This window comes from Mus caroli, chromosome 12 (assembly GCF_900094665.2).
Source record: "Mus caroli chromosome 12, CAROLI_EIJ_v1.1, whole genome shotgun sequence".
NCBI lineage: Eukaryota > Metazoa > Chordata > Mammalia > Rodentia > Muridae > Mus > Mus caroli.
In genome coordinates this window covers 38120504-38133729 of record NC_034581.1, presented here as the reverse complement: position 1 = coordinate 38133729, position 13226 = coordinate 38120504, and the positions used below count along the sequence as shown (strand labels likewise).

At 37.8% G+C, this 13226-nt stretch overlaps 1 protein-coding gene across 4 annotated transcripts in view; it reads right to left on the bottom strand.

The window, feature by feature from the left end:
* Nucleotides 1-13226, bottom strand: part of Immp2l (inner mitochondrial membrane peptidase subunit 2) — an 879462-nt gene that overhangs the window by 33724 nt on the left and 832512 nt on the right. The window lies entirely within an intron of this gene.

The window sequence follows — 13226 nt, the reverse complement described above, 5'->3', positions numbered from 1 at the left end:
CTCTCTCTCTCTCTCTCTTTCTTTCTTTCTTTCTTTCTTTCCTGTATGTGTGTTCTGTATGTGTGTTGTTCTGTATGTGTCTTTCTTTTCTGTATGTGTATGTTTCTTTTCATGTATGTGTGTTGCACACATGCATGTTGGTGCACCACATACATGCAGAGCTTATAGAGAACAGAAGAGGCTGTCAGATCCCCTGGAACTAGAATTATAGACTGTTGTAAGCCACCAAGTTGGTGCTGAAAATCTTAAATACTACGCCATCTTTCCAGCTCTAAACCTGGGTTTCTAGAAATATTGTACCAACACCCTGGCATCAGTGCCCTCTATAACTTCTTCTTAAGATACCTTTCATTTATCCATCAACTCTGAAAGTTTATTGGTTACATGAACCAGAATCTAAGATTAGCTTTTAGATATTAGAGTTTCCTGCTGATTTCTTATTTCAAAATTTCCTCTGATTACATCTCAAAACAAAACTAAAGTCTACCCATTAATTCTAAGAAAATAAAACAAATTCATTATTAAATATTTACTCTGGCCAGCATATTATGTTTCCTATATACTATTATACTATGAATGATTTAATTGTTTATGTGTCTAGTATTTGGAAAATTGTAATACAGGGTGATATCAAAAAAAGAATCTTTAGTGAATTTGCATATCTATTTTTATAGACCTTGTATATACATTTACATCTGTTTGTTTGTTTTAAAAATCTATTTTAATAAACCCAAATCAGGGAGAATTACAGTTAAGGAATTTGCTTTGTATTTTTGATACTATTCTACATTGAAAACCATTTGAAGAGGACTGAAATAATAATTTTTACAAAACACATACATAAAAATTATTAGCCACTATAACTAACCTATAATATACACTATAGTTGGTTTCACTTCATAATTTTTATTCCTCTCATTTCGTTTTCTTTTTTGTTGCAATCCATTGCTCCAGACATCCATATCCTCACTGAAGAATATCGAGGTAAGATAACCTTGTCTATTGCCTATCATGGAAAGTATTAATAACATCTTAAAATCCTGAAGTATTTTGTGATTTACAAACATATTATGATTATATAGAATACTGCTATAAATTTTTGTCAATCCACTTTATCAAGATGGAGAACTTACAATAAATTCCTAGTTTTCTGAGAATTTTTATTATGAATGTCTCTTGAACTTGCAGGTTTATTTTTATGTACTAGCTAAAATAATAATAGCATTTGGCTTGGCTCTTTATCATGTTGTGATAAGTTACATAGATTTTTTAAGTAATTTTTAAAGTTAGAATTCCTTTCACTGTGGCATACTCATATACAAGTATCAACACACTTTATTACCCTTAGCCCCTCTTCCATTAATTCCTCTCTCCCACTCTTCCTCCATGTCCTGCTCTTAGCTCTGCCTAACACCCCAAATACTGTGCACTTCTGCTTTCATGTCATGAGGATTCTAGTAACCTCTTTTTGTTGCCTTCCCACCTCCCTTTAGATATCTTCCAATCTCTCACAGTCTCTGGCATTTGTTCATGTTCTACATACATATTTATAGATAAATTTAAATCTAGATTACATAGATGAGAAACTATTCTGTATGTGTCTTCCTGAGTCTTCATTGTTTCACTCAACATGATCTCCAGTTCTATCAGTTTTCTTATAGGAGTCACAAATTTGTTCTTCTTTCCAGGTGAATAATATACTGACTTTATTCCTCTTCCTACTTACTTTTTTTCTTTTTTATGTTGATTTTCTAAAATTTTCTGAAATAGTTCAATGAAAATACTTCACCCTTCCCTTTCCTCCATCCACCCTCTCATATGTCCCTCTCTGCTTTCTTTCAAACCCTGGCTTCTTTCTACACTAATTGTTATTGCATGAATACATGTATATATGTATATTCCAAAATATAGCCTATTCAGTCCATATAATGCTACCTGTATACATGTTTCCAAGATTGACAGTGACCTTTGAATTAAATATCTTTGCATTTCTTTGATAATTCCCCAGTTAATAATGATATATAATATCTACATGTATGCATGCATGTGTATTTGGTTTTAATGTGTTACTGTCTTGATAAGTATTTCGTGTCTATGTACATTGGACTGTTGCTATGTGGTTTTTATTACTTATAGTATCATTGAACAATTTTGATAGTAAGTATTTACCTTCACAAGTATGTTAGGAAATATTTCACAACTTCTATTTTACTTGCCTACACATCCATCTCTGAGAGATAAACATTTGATTTAATAGTTCCAAAATTTCAGTGATTAGCTCATTCATTTTTTAAGTTAGATCAAGATACAGAATCAGCACCTTGTAGAAATGATGTAGAAATAGGAGTTACAAAAGGCAACAGGAAGTAAATCAGCCCAGGTTATCATCAGAAACAGAATAGTGTGGTCAGAAACAGAAACAAATGTCTTCAAAGAAGTCTTTGTACAATGGAGAATATTAGTTATATAATGACTAGGTTTCAAAATAAAATTTGGAATATGTTCAAAGTCATATTGACTTGTAACAATGTACAAGATAGTGCTGTAATCACTCTTGGGAGGGAGTAACTCAAGGCTTTGAAAACCACCACCCAAGTTACTAATGCTCTCAATTGATTTTATAATTTCTAAAGAATATTTCAGTGTAACTACATTTGCTAAATATGTGTACTGGGAAAAATCAGCAATTTAATATGTTAATAATAATCTGCAGGTTGCTGAATAAGAAAAATTGAGTCCAACTTACTTTGGATAACATAATTTCACTTAGGATTCTCACAGCTTCCTAACAGCTCAAATTTTTTCTTATGCTATTATCACACCTATTAGCCAGTGCAAGTTTTCATCGCAAGACGTAACTGTAAACTACCCTCTAATATTTATAGCTCTCTTGTCTTGTTAAGAGCCTATCCTAACCATATTGGTCTGTGGTAAATTCAGTATCCGGAAGAACCAGTTCTTGAAGAAGCACCTCAAGCTGTCCCTATGAAAAGTGAGGTGACACCATGAAACACCACTACATAGTGAGCTGTTCATTAGACTATTAACTTGCCTGACCTCCTTTGTCAAGATTCCGTTTTCCAAATGTCAATTTCTATCCACCTGGCTTCTTTTCGCTTGGTTTTGGTAGATTAAGAAGAAATTGCCTTTCTCAAAGAAAGAAACTAAGACAATCTGGAAAGGAAAACTCAGAATCTCCTGGGGAAGGGGGCTGGACAACTAGGATGAGTCACCTTTAAGGTAGTTTAACAGTCTGAGAAGTTCGTGAGACTTTTCGCCCTAATACCGCCTTGATTTATACTTGGGTATAAAATAACACTGTTCACTCTGATGCCACAACATAAAGCAAATCCAAGAAAAGTTGCTTAGTCCAGATAAAATCACTTCTATCTGGCAAAAAGTCAGTAAATATTTTATAATTAAGGGTAAAAATTAGTAGTTATTTTTAACGGCTAAAACATTCATTATTATTTCCAGAAGAAATAACCATTGAGAACTAAGAGATCAAAGTAGAACTATCATTCTTTAGTAGTAAAAAAATCATAAGGCATTTAATGGTGGAAGGATTTATAGATGTTTGCTAAAAGGATAGTTTAAAATTATCTATATTATCTTGTATGCATATAGCTCTATTAGCAAAGATAATCATGAGCTGGCTTACAATCCTCTAGCACAGAATCACCCCACTAGTCACATTACAAAACAGAGACTGATAAGTGTTTTCTGGAAAAAATGTTTAGTAAACAAAAATAATCATGCTTATATCTCAGACTTAAAAACAGGTAACATCTTAAATTCATCACATAGTACTTTGATTATCTACTAAGAAACAGCATACCTACTGTTATGAACTGATTAGTCCTAGTCTTGAGTGATTGTTCCTCAGGTAATTACAATTGCCAATGTGAACACAAGTTAGAAAACATTTTAAAACAAATACAAAAAGACTGCAAAAGTCCCAAGTATTTTTGGTAAGATTTCACTTGAATATTATTTCAGACATTTTAATGCCAATAGTTCTTCCATGAAAAGGAAGTGGTTCAATTCTGGGAAGAATAAATGGCTGTTAGAAATGTGAAGGAAAAAAGAATAGAATATATACAAAATTCATTTGACTAATTTAAAGAACTGGTAAATTTGAATAAAAGAGAGGAGAGGGGAATCAAAGATAATGTCTAAGTTTCTAACATGATCGTGCTTTCTAGTGAAACAAGAAACCTAGAACATGAAGTATTTAAAAATATGGAATTAAAGCTCATGCTAAGTGTTTGAGATGAAGAAATGTTTACAGTTATGAGAATTTAGGGAATAAAAGAATTATAAGATTTGAATAAGTCCATCTAGGAAACTGTTTTGAATAAGAAAACAAGCTGAGGGTGCAATCCTACTGGGAGGCACAGAAAGAAACTACAAAGACACAGTTGAAAATACAGGGAACTCAGAGTCTGGTCTCCCAAGGGAACACTTACTTGGCTGGCCACAGTACACATTTCCAGTATATGGCACACTCTAGGGACACAGAAGCTAGGTGTTTGTTAAATAAATGAACAAACAAATCCAAAACAGTCATGTTAAAACCCAAGACATAAGAGCTTCAAGTAAAAGAACCACAGGAGACTGTGGATTTGACTATTATAAAGTCACTGAAGCCCTAATAAGAAATAGCTTCTTTCTAGTTTTGGTGGCAGAATCTAGTTTGGAATACATCGGGAAGTAAATGGATAATGAAGCAGCATGGATACCAAAATACTGATTTCTAATTCAAAAAATTCCAAACAGGAGCAGAAATCATTAGCAGTTAAAACAAAGGAGGGAACATTATACAAAACATTCATGGTTTTGTTTGTCTGTTTTGTTTTGTTTCTAAGTTGGGAGAGATGTCCAAAGATTTATTTTTTGGGACAGAGGTCCATGGAAGGAAAAACTGAAAAGAAAAAAAATAACATTTAAGTGATGTGATATAGTTTGGTCACAGGGGCATGAAGAAGATGGGGGTTTAAAGATGGGGAGAAACAATGGAAAATCCTGGGAGCAACCTCTTTCCCTGGAGAGTGATTTAATGTGGAAAGGCCTAAGGAGGTAAGCTTTAAGGGTACTCTGATTCAAATTTCATAGTGAAGAAGGCATGGTGCCTCTTCTTAGAAGGCTTCCAGACAAGACAGGAGTTCTCAGGACACTGGTAGGGATTTGAAGAAAACTGTGGAACCAGATTTGGGGATTTAACATGGATAAGTGGAAAGGGGTTTTGCTGAAGGGGAGGTGATAAATTTCAGTTGATTACAGCAATCTGCTCAGTGGTTGGGTTTTCTCCAGTGGCATTCAGAAATCTTAATATAGAATCCCGAGGGTGAATGACGGGCTTAACTCAAGACTAGAAGTTGGCAGAACATACCAGAACCAAGGAGTTGAGAGAGCTGTGATCCACACACTTGGGATCTAGGCTGTGTGGACAGAGTGAGCAACAATGGTTAAAGAATATGGGATCCTCCAGAAAGAGAGACCAAAGCCCCAAATCAGAGATAGTATATTTTGCTGAATGTGGTGCTTTAATAGTGAGATGAGATCCTTAGGTGCTGTATTAAGACAGCATAGATGTTACCCAGAAGCAGCAAGACCTAGGGGATGAGTAGAAGTAATACCTTAGGATATTCAGGGCACACAGTAAAAGTGCTACATAAACAAAATGAATTAAAAAAAAATAAAAGGGGAACATGACTGCCCACTCTTAGGTAGGTTGGAGGAGAAAGTTCATTTTAGATAAGAGAAAGAGCAAAGCCAGAGACGTCTAAAAGCATCCAGAATGAACTAGGTCATGGTGAGGCATGGGGTGTTGGGAGGGTAGGCACTGGGGGGAAAAGAGAGGAAGAGAAAGAAACTAGGAGCCACAAGTCTGGCAGTGAGCCAGGAGACCAAGAGATGGTCACCACCCAAATGGCTAGCTTATATAGTAAAGTGATGCTGGGGGAAGGAGCCCAGCCCAGTATCTGAACCTGGAGAGTGGGGTGGGGGTGGGGTTTCACAGTCAAGATGACTCTGTAATAGGTAGTGACTGAGGGAGACTGGCAGCCAGAGTCTGCTTTGGTATGCTAAAAAGGCATCTCAGTTAGCCATTTGTCCTGAGTCTGAGACCTAACAAACAAGACAGCCTAAACAACTGACTATGCGAGTCCACATTTCAGATATTTCTGCCACCTGTTCTAATCGGCTTCCTGCTGTGGCCAGAAAACATTGATTTGGGAATTACTGAGGTCAAACTAGGGGAATGATACAGCTCAGACGTTAAGATGAAAGGTTCAAAATAGAATACAACAAGTACTGGACTAGGCCTGGGGAGCACAGTAAGGGTAGCAATAAACAAAGCAGGTCCACAGGTGTCATGTGACATTGGGTATCACCTACATGGCTTATGATACAATGATGGGTGTATTAGTTAGGATTTTACTGCTGTGAACAGAAACCATGACCAAGACAACTCTTATAAGGACAACATATAATCAGGGCTAGCTTACAGGTTCAGAGGTTTAGTCCATTATAATCAAGGGTAGAGCATGGCAGCATCCAGGCAAGCATCAAGATGGGTAAGCTGAGAGTTCTACATCTTCATCTGAAGGCCTCTAGGAGAAGATTGGCTTACACATGGTTAGAAGAAGTGTCTCACTGCCCACTCTTACAGTGACATACTTCCTCCATCAAGGCCACACCTACTCCAAGAAGGCCATACCTCTCAATAGTGACATTCCTTAGGCCAACCGTATTCAAAACACCACATTCCACTCCCGTGTTCCCATAGACTTGTTCAAACATATGAGTTTATGGGAGTCATACTTTAACAAAGCATAATGCAAAATACATTTAGTCTAACTTCAAAAGCCTCCATAGTCTATCACAGTCTCAACAATGTTAAAAAGTCCAATATTCAAAGTTTTTTTTTGTTTTGTTTTGTTTTGTTTTGTTTTGTTTTTTGAGATTCTTCCAATCACTTAATTGTAACCCCCAAAGCAATACAGGAAACCACCTGGGCAAACTCCACACTCTATATCTCCATGTCTGATGTCAAAAACGGTCTTCAGATCTCCAACTCTATTCCCATCTTTGATGACTGCAATAGACTTCTTTCTCCTGGGCTGGTTCTACTCCCTGTTAGCAGCTTTCCTCAGCAGATATTGTTGGGCTCTGGCATCTGGAACGTTTTGGGGTTTCCAAGGCAACTTCAGTGTTACAGCGTCTTGTTCCAATGTCTGAAATCCACAATGATCTTCTGGGCTCCTCCAAAGGGTTTCAGAGCCTTCACATCTCCACTTCTGCTCTCTGTAGAATTCTAGGCTCTGGTTGAGCCCACTCCACTGCTGCTGCTGTCCTTGGTGATCATCTATGATAATGGCATATTCAATACACTGGGTCTTCCATTGCAACTAGGCTCTCTTTATGATGCCAAACTCCAACTTCTTTGCATGAACCCTTAAGTCCTGGGTTGTCAACTGCAACTGAAGCTGTCCTTTCAGCAATGGCCTTCCTGGGCCTCTCACAGTGCCAAGCCTCAGCTGTTCTGCATGACCCCTTTATACCTTCAAAACCAGTACCACTTGGGGGACTTTTATACATTACCAAGTCCCGCTGCAACACACGGTACAACTTTGTCTATCTCTGGAACGCAACTTCTTTGTGATCTCAGAAGACCCTTTCCAGATTTCACCTAAGTAATGCTGGTCATTTCTTAATTACTGCTAACTTCTTAGCACCAGCTAACCAGCATAAATTGTCCCACTAATCCTTTCTATTTTTGACTCTAAACACAGAGACACATGGCTGAAGCTACCTAGTTCTGCTGCTTGCTGGGGCTGTAACATGGCCCTCCTTTTCTATCACATTATCACCAGCTTTCTGTTTTCCCTCTCCATAACTGCCTAAGCTTGGGTGTCTTGGAACTTGCTCTGTAGAATGACCTTGAACTTGGCATGTAGATTGAACTTGAGATTGGCTTGGCCCTGTCTCCTGAATGCTGGGATTAATCATGTGTATCACCATGCATGGATTTAAGATTTTCTCTACTTGTAGCTTGCTCTATACTAGGCTGGCCTTGAACTCAGAGATATGCTTGCCCATCTCCTGAGATTAAAGGTGTGTACCACCATGCTGGGACTTAACTTTAGCTGGGTGGGGTACAGCCCCAAAATTACCACTCCCTTAATCTGTTTATCTCCTTGAACATAGAATTCAGCTCCATTTCACTTGTGCTGTCCCTTTATTACTTGAACCATACATTTTATATTTTTCCTTTCTAAGCAGGCTCTGCTTGTTCAAAATGTTCTTCATGAGAATTAGCTAGAGAACAAAGTCTCTGTTGGGTTTTTTGAGACTTCTTTTGTCAATGCAATTAATAAAAATCTATTTAGCTTAGCCTCAGGTAGACTCCAGACAAGGGCAAATGTAGCCACATTCTTCACCAAAATATCACAAGAACAATATCTCTTGGCTGCATATTAAAATTATTTTTCCTCTGGAACCTCTGGATCCAGTCTTCCACAGTTCAGATCACCCTCAGCAACAAAATCTTTCATATTCCTACTGTGATGGCCCACTAAGCCCCATTTAAAGCATTTCACTGCATTCTAAATCCAAAGTCCTAAAATCCATAGTCTTCCAAACAAAAACATAGACAAGCCTATCACAGCAATATCCCAATCCGTGATACCAACTTCTTAGTTGGGGTTTGAGTGCTGTGAATAGATACCATGACCAAGGCAACTCTTATAAGTACAACATTTAATTGGGGCTGGCTGACAGATTTAGAGGTTCAGTCCATTATTATCAAGGTGGAAGCATGGTAGCTTCTATATCTTCATCTGATGTCTGCTAGAAGAAGACTGGCTTCTACTTGGTTAGGAGGAGGGTATTATCTTCTACCCCTGCAGTGACACACTTCTTCCAACACAGCCACACCTACTCCAACAAGGCCACACCTCCTAATAGTGCAAGTTCCTGGGCCAAGCATATTTAAACCACCACAATAAGCCCCTAAAAAAAAAATAGGAAGGTAAAATCTCATATCTATAATTTCATCAGAAAGCATTTTAAGGTGATAAGAAGTAAGGGTTTCTTTTATTAATTTGAAATTTAATTAGTTACATAAAATACAACCAACTGCATGGCAGGTAATTGAAAGGGAATACCTTTAAAAATGTACATTTTAAAAGTTGGAGAGATTTCTTTGTGAATGTTGTAACTAGGTTCCGACTTTAAATAACTTATTAAGTGTAAAACTTATACACGTAAACATATATACCAATATATATTGATTTTTTTATTTGGTAATTATAAAGCATTCAAGACGAGACTGCTTATAAAATAACAATTTTATGTTTTAGTACAGTATGTATTTTAGAGTATATGATGCTTTCTTCTCTTTGCATACCTTTAAAATAATAATCAAGGAAGGAGAATGTCATTTGGGTCATCACATGACCTTGGTTTGTGATCTTTGTGGAGAACAAAGACCTTTAAGTGAGAAGAAGCTGCTAATTCTGGCCATGTCACAAACAATCGAGAATTCATCACACACTATCCTGCAGATCTGAATTATAGCACTCTTTTATGTAGTTATGCTGTAAATCACCACCCACTATTTATGGCATTTCTGTGCTTCTAGCCAAAATATCAAGTAAATCAAATTGGAGATGAAATATTTTTGGCTTAAACCAATCCAATATGTTCTTGCTCCTGACAGCTGTAAAACTCAAGAGTTATTTTACATCTCCATGTTTGAAGTCCCAAAATCACTATTTTGGATGACCCTGTGCACTAAAACTAGAATCCTGGACATCTCAGGATGGTTGGGAAATTAGCTTAGGTGGGAGGTGGGGCAGGAGGGAGCAGCTCCCTGTTCCTGGGTAAAACTACAGGAGAATCACTGTACAGCACATTAACTAGAAGCCAAATGCAATGATAACAAAAGATAGGAATTTATAAAAGATTCTCAAAGTTGAATTGGGCCTGCCTGTTAACAGGAGTTCAAATACAAAGATACATTGTGTTGTACTCCACAAAGTCAGTTAAAGGATAAAGAGTCAAGCCCCCAGTTGAGCCTGGTAATTATTCTAACAAAACATTCATGAAGAAAGCAATTGCTCTTCTTCAAGGCTGTTGTAGCAATTACTAAAGAGAACAGACAAGCCAGAGGAAGACTAAAGGGTAGAGCTAAAACAAGGATGAAAACAATAAAGGAACTATTCACCCTCACGGGGAAATATTGTCATAATTGCCTGAGGTTCATAAGCAAAAATGACTACTTCAGTCTTATTATCAGGAAATAATTTAACTCAGCCACAGGGTAGTTCATAAACATACAATGAATCAATTTAACATTTGGAAGATAAGGCACAATCTAGCCTTCACACGAGCATTAGTTGCCCAGGAATCATACGGAATGTGTCTCTTCTTCTGGGTTGTAATGCATGGACAGTCAGTTCCTACATAACTCTTTCTGGAGGCTTAAAAGGATTTGATAGTGGTTATACACATGCTTGAAAATAGCAAAGAACTCTTCTTGCCTTTAGCCAGTCTGTTTTTCCAGAATAGATAGAATTCAAATGTGAATCTTTAGTCACAAATACTGATGATGAGCTGGACATGGTGGTGCACGCCTTTAATCCCAGTACTTGGGAGGCAGAGGCAGGCGGATTTCTGAGTTCGAGGCCAACCTGGTCTACAGAGTGAGTTGTAGGACAGCCAAGGCTACAAAGAGAAACCCTGTCTCGAAAAAAACCAAACCAAAACAAAACAAAACATAACAAATACTGATGATGTATCTTTGTCCTTCATGATTCTCGAGTGACAGCAGTGATTATAACGCTGAGTGCTTTCAAAAGTATGGCCCTCCCTCTTCTTTTCTCTCAGCTTTACCTGGTCCTTACCAAAGTTAATATACAAAATGTATTATAATTGATTTTTTACTAAATAATCCAAAGAAAATGATCTCTTGCATTTTGTCCAACGGAGTTACTATCCTTTACCTTCCCTATATCTTGTGTCTTCACTAAAGAATAGCTCAGTGTACTGATGACATGAAGGGACTTGGCAGCACACAGGCACCATTGGATATTTATAACCCTCTCAAGCTCCACATTGCTCAGATTATTTTTCAGTGAATAAATTGAACAATGCTTGGTAATCTCTGGAAAATGATAAGCACTCAGTTAAAGTTGGTCATTTTAATATTATACTTGCTCTATGCAAATAGCTTACCCAGTGAAATTGTCTATAAACTAATAACAACAGAAATTTATTTTTTAAAACATAAAAAAAACTAGTTGAGCCAATGATCATCTAAATGGAGGCCATGACAGAGAACCACAACTGGTTATAATGCAAAGGGAAAGTGATTGTGTGGTATGCAGTCCTGACTGATAAACCTACAGCACAACTCTTGTGCCTAAGGCTCAGGGACAATCTCAGATGATGGGGTACAAAGACTTTAAAACCCAATAGACTATGAAAGCTACTGTGAAAAATATCTTCTAGAAATGACAGGGTAGCTTCATCCATAATGAATGTATGGTAATTGACACTACACCAAAATATCTGTAATTCCTTATATTTTTATATCCAGCTACATTTACTTACAGTCACTTTACGTCTTGAAATTGTTGGAATTCTTTGTAATTGATAAAGAAAACTGAAAAGATTTCACTTTGAGTAGAGAGAAGATGGTAATGAGCGTCATCATCAACAATAAAAAGTACAGAAAAAAATTAACCCTTTTCTACTTTGGCAAACCTGATGTGTTGTGCATATTCTGTCAGTACATATGAAGATTTGACTTGAGGAATCACAGGACACTCAGCTCTATTTTTAGAGGTGGTAACTATCCAGAAATGAAAATGAACATGTTGACCATGACCTGATTCCAGAGAGAGCAGTGCAGCCATTTATGGTACCTGGGAGTGATCAGTATGGCCATCTATTTTCATTTGACTAGCAAAGAATGGAAAACCTGCTGTTAAAGACACCTGAGTAACTATTTGACTCCAATGCTATTGATTGGATTGTGACCATGTAGAAAAGCTCTGGGCTTAATGGTGGCTAATGTAAGTAAGGAGAGAGGATAAAGATAAGGAAGACATACCTAGCCCTAGGAGACTTGAGGCCTCAATGAGTAGGGAGGCCTGGCAGGGGTGTCAGGGGTGGGGACATCTTCTTGGAGATGGAGGTGGGGGAGGAGAGAAGGAATGGGATGAGGAACTGTCCAAAGGCCAATCAGGAGGGGGATAATGTCAGAAAACTGGACTAGTACTACCGGTAGATCCAGCAATACCTCTCCTGAGCATATACCCAGAAGATGTTCCAACTAGTAATAAGGACACATGCTCCACTATGTTCACAGCAGCCTTATTTATAATAGCCAGAAGCTGGAAAGAAATCAGACGCCCCTCAACAGAGGAATGGATACAGAAAAGGTGGTACATTTACACAATGGAGTACTGCTCAACTACTAAAAACGATGAATTTATGAAATTCTTGGGTAAATAGATGTATCTGGAGGATATCATCCTGAGTGAGGTAACCCAATCACAAAAGAAGTCACCTGATATGCACTCACTGATAAGTGGCTATTAGTTCAAAAACCTAGAATACTCAAGATACAATTTGCAAAACACAAGAAAATCAAGAATGAAGACCAACACATGGATACTTCATTCCTCCTTAGAATAGGGAATAAAATACCCATGGAAGGAGTTGCAGAGACAAGTATGGAGCTAAGACAAAAGGATGGATCATCCAGAGACTGCCCCACCCGGGGGTCCATCCCATAATCAGCCACCAAATCCAGACACTATTGCATATGCCAGCAAGATTTTGCTGAAAGGACTCTGATATAGCTGTCTCCTGTGAGGCTTTGCCAGTACCTGGCAAATACAGAAGTGGATGCTCACAGTTTTCTATAGGATGGAACACAGGGCCCCCAATGAAGGAGCTAGAGAAAGTACCCAAGGAGCTGAAGGGGTCTGCAACCCTATAGGTAGAACAACAATATGATTTAATCAGTACCCCCCAGAGCTCGTGTCTCTAGCTGCATATGTAGCAGAAGATGGCCTAGTTGGCCATCATTGGGAAGAGAGGCCCCTTGGTCTTACAAACTTTATATGCCCCAGTACAGGGGAATGCCAAGGCCAAGAAGTGGGAGTGAGTTGGTAGGGGAGCAGGGCAGGGGCAGGGTATAGAGGACTCTT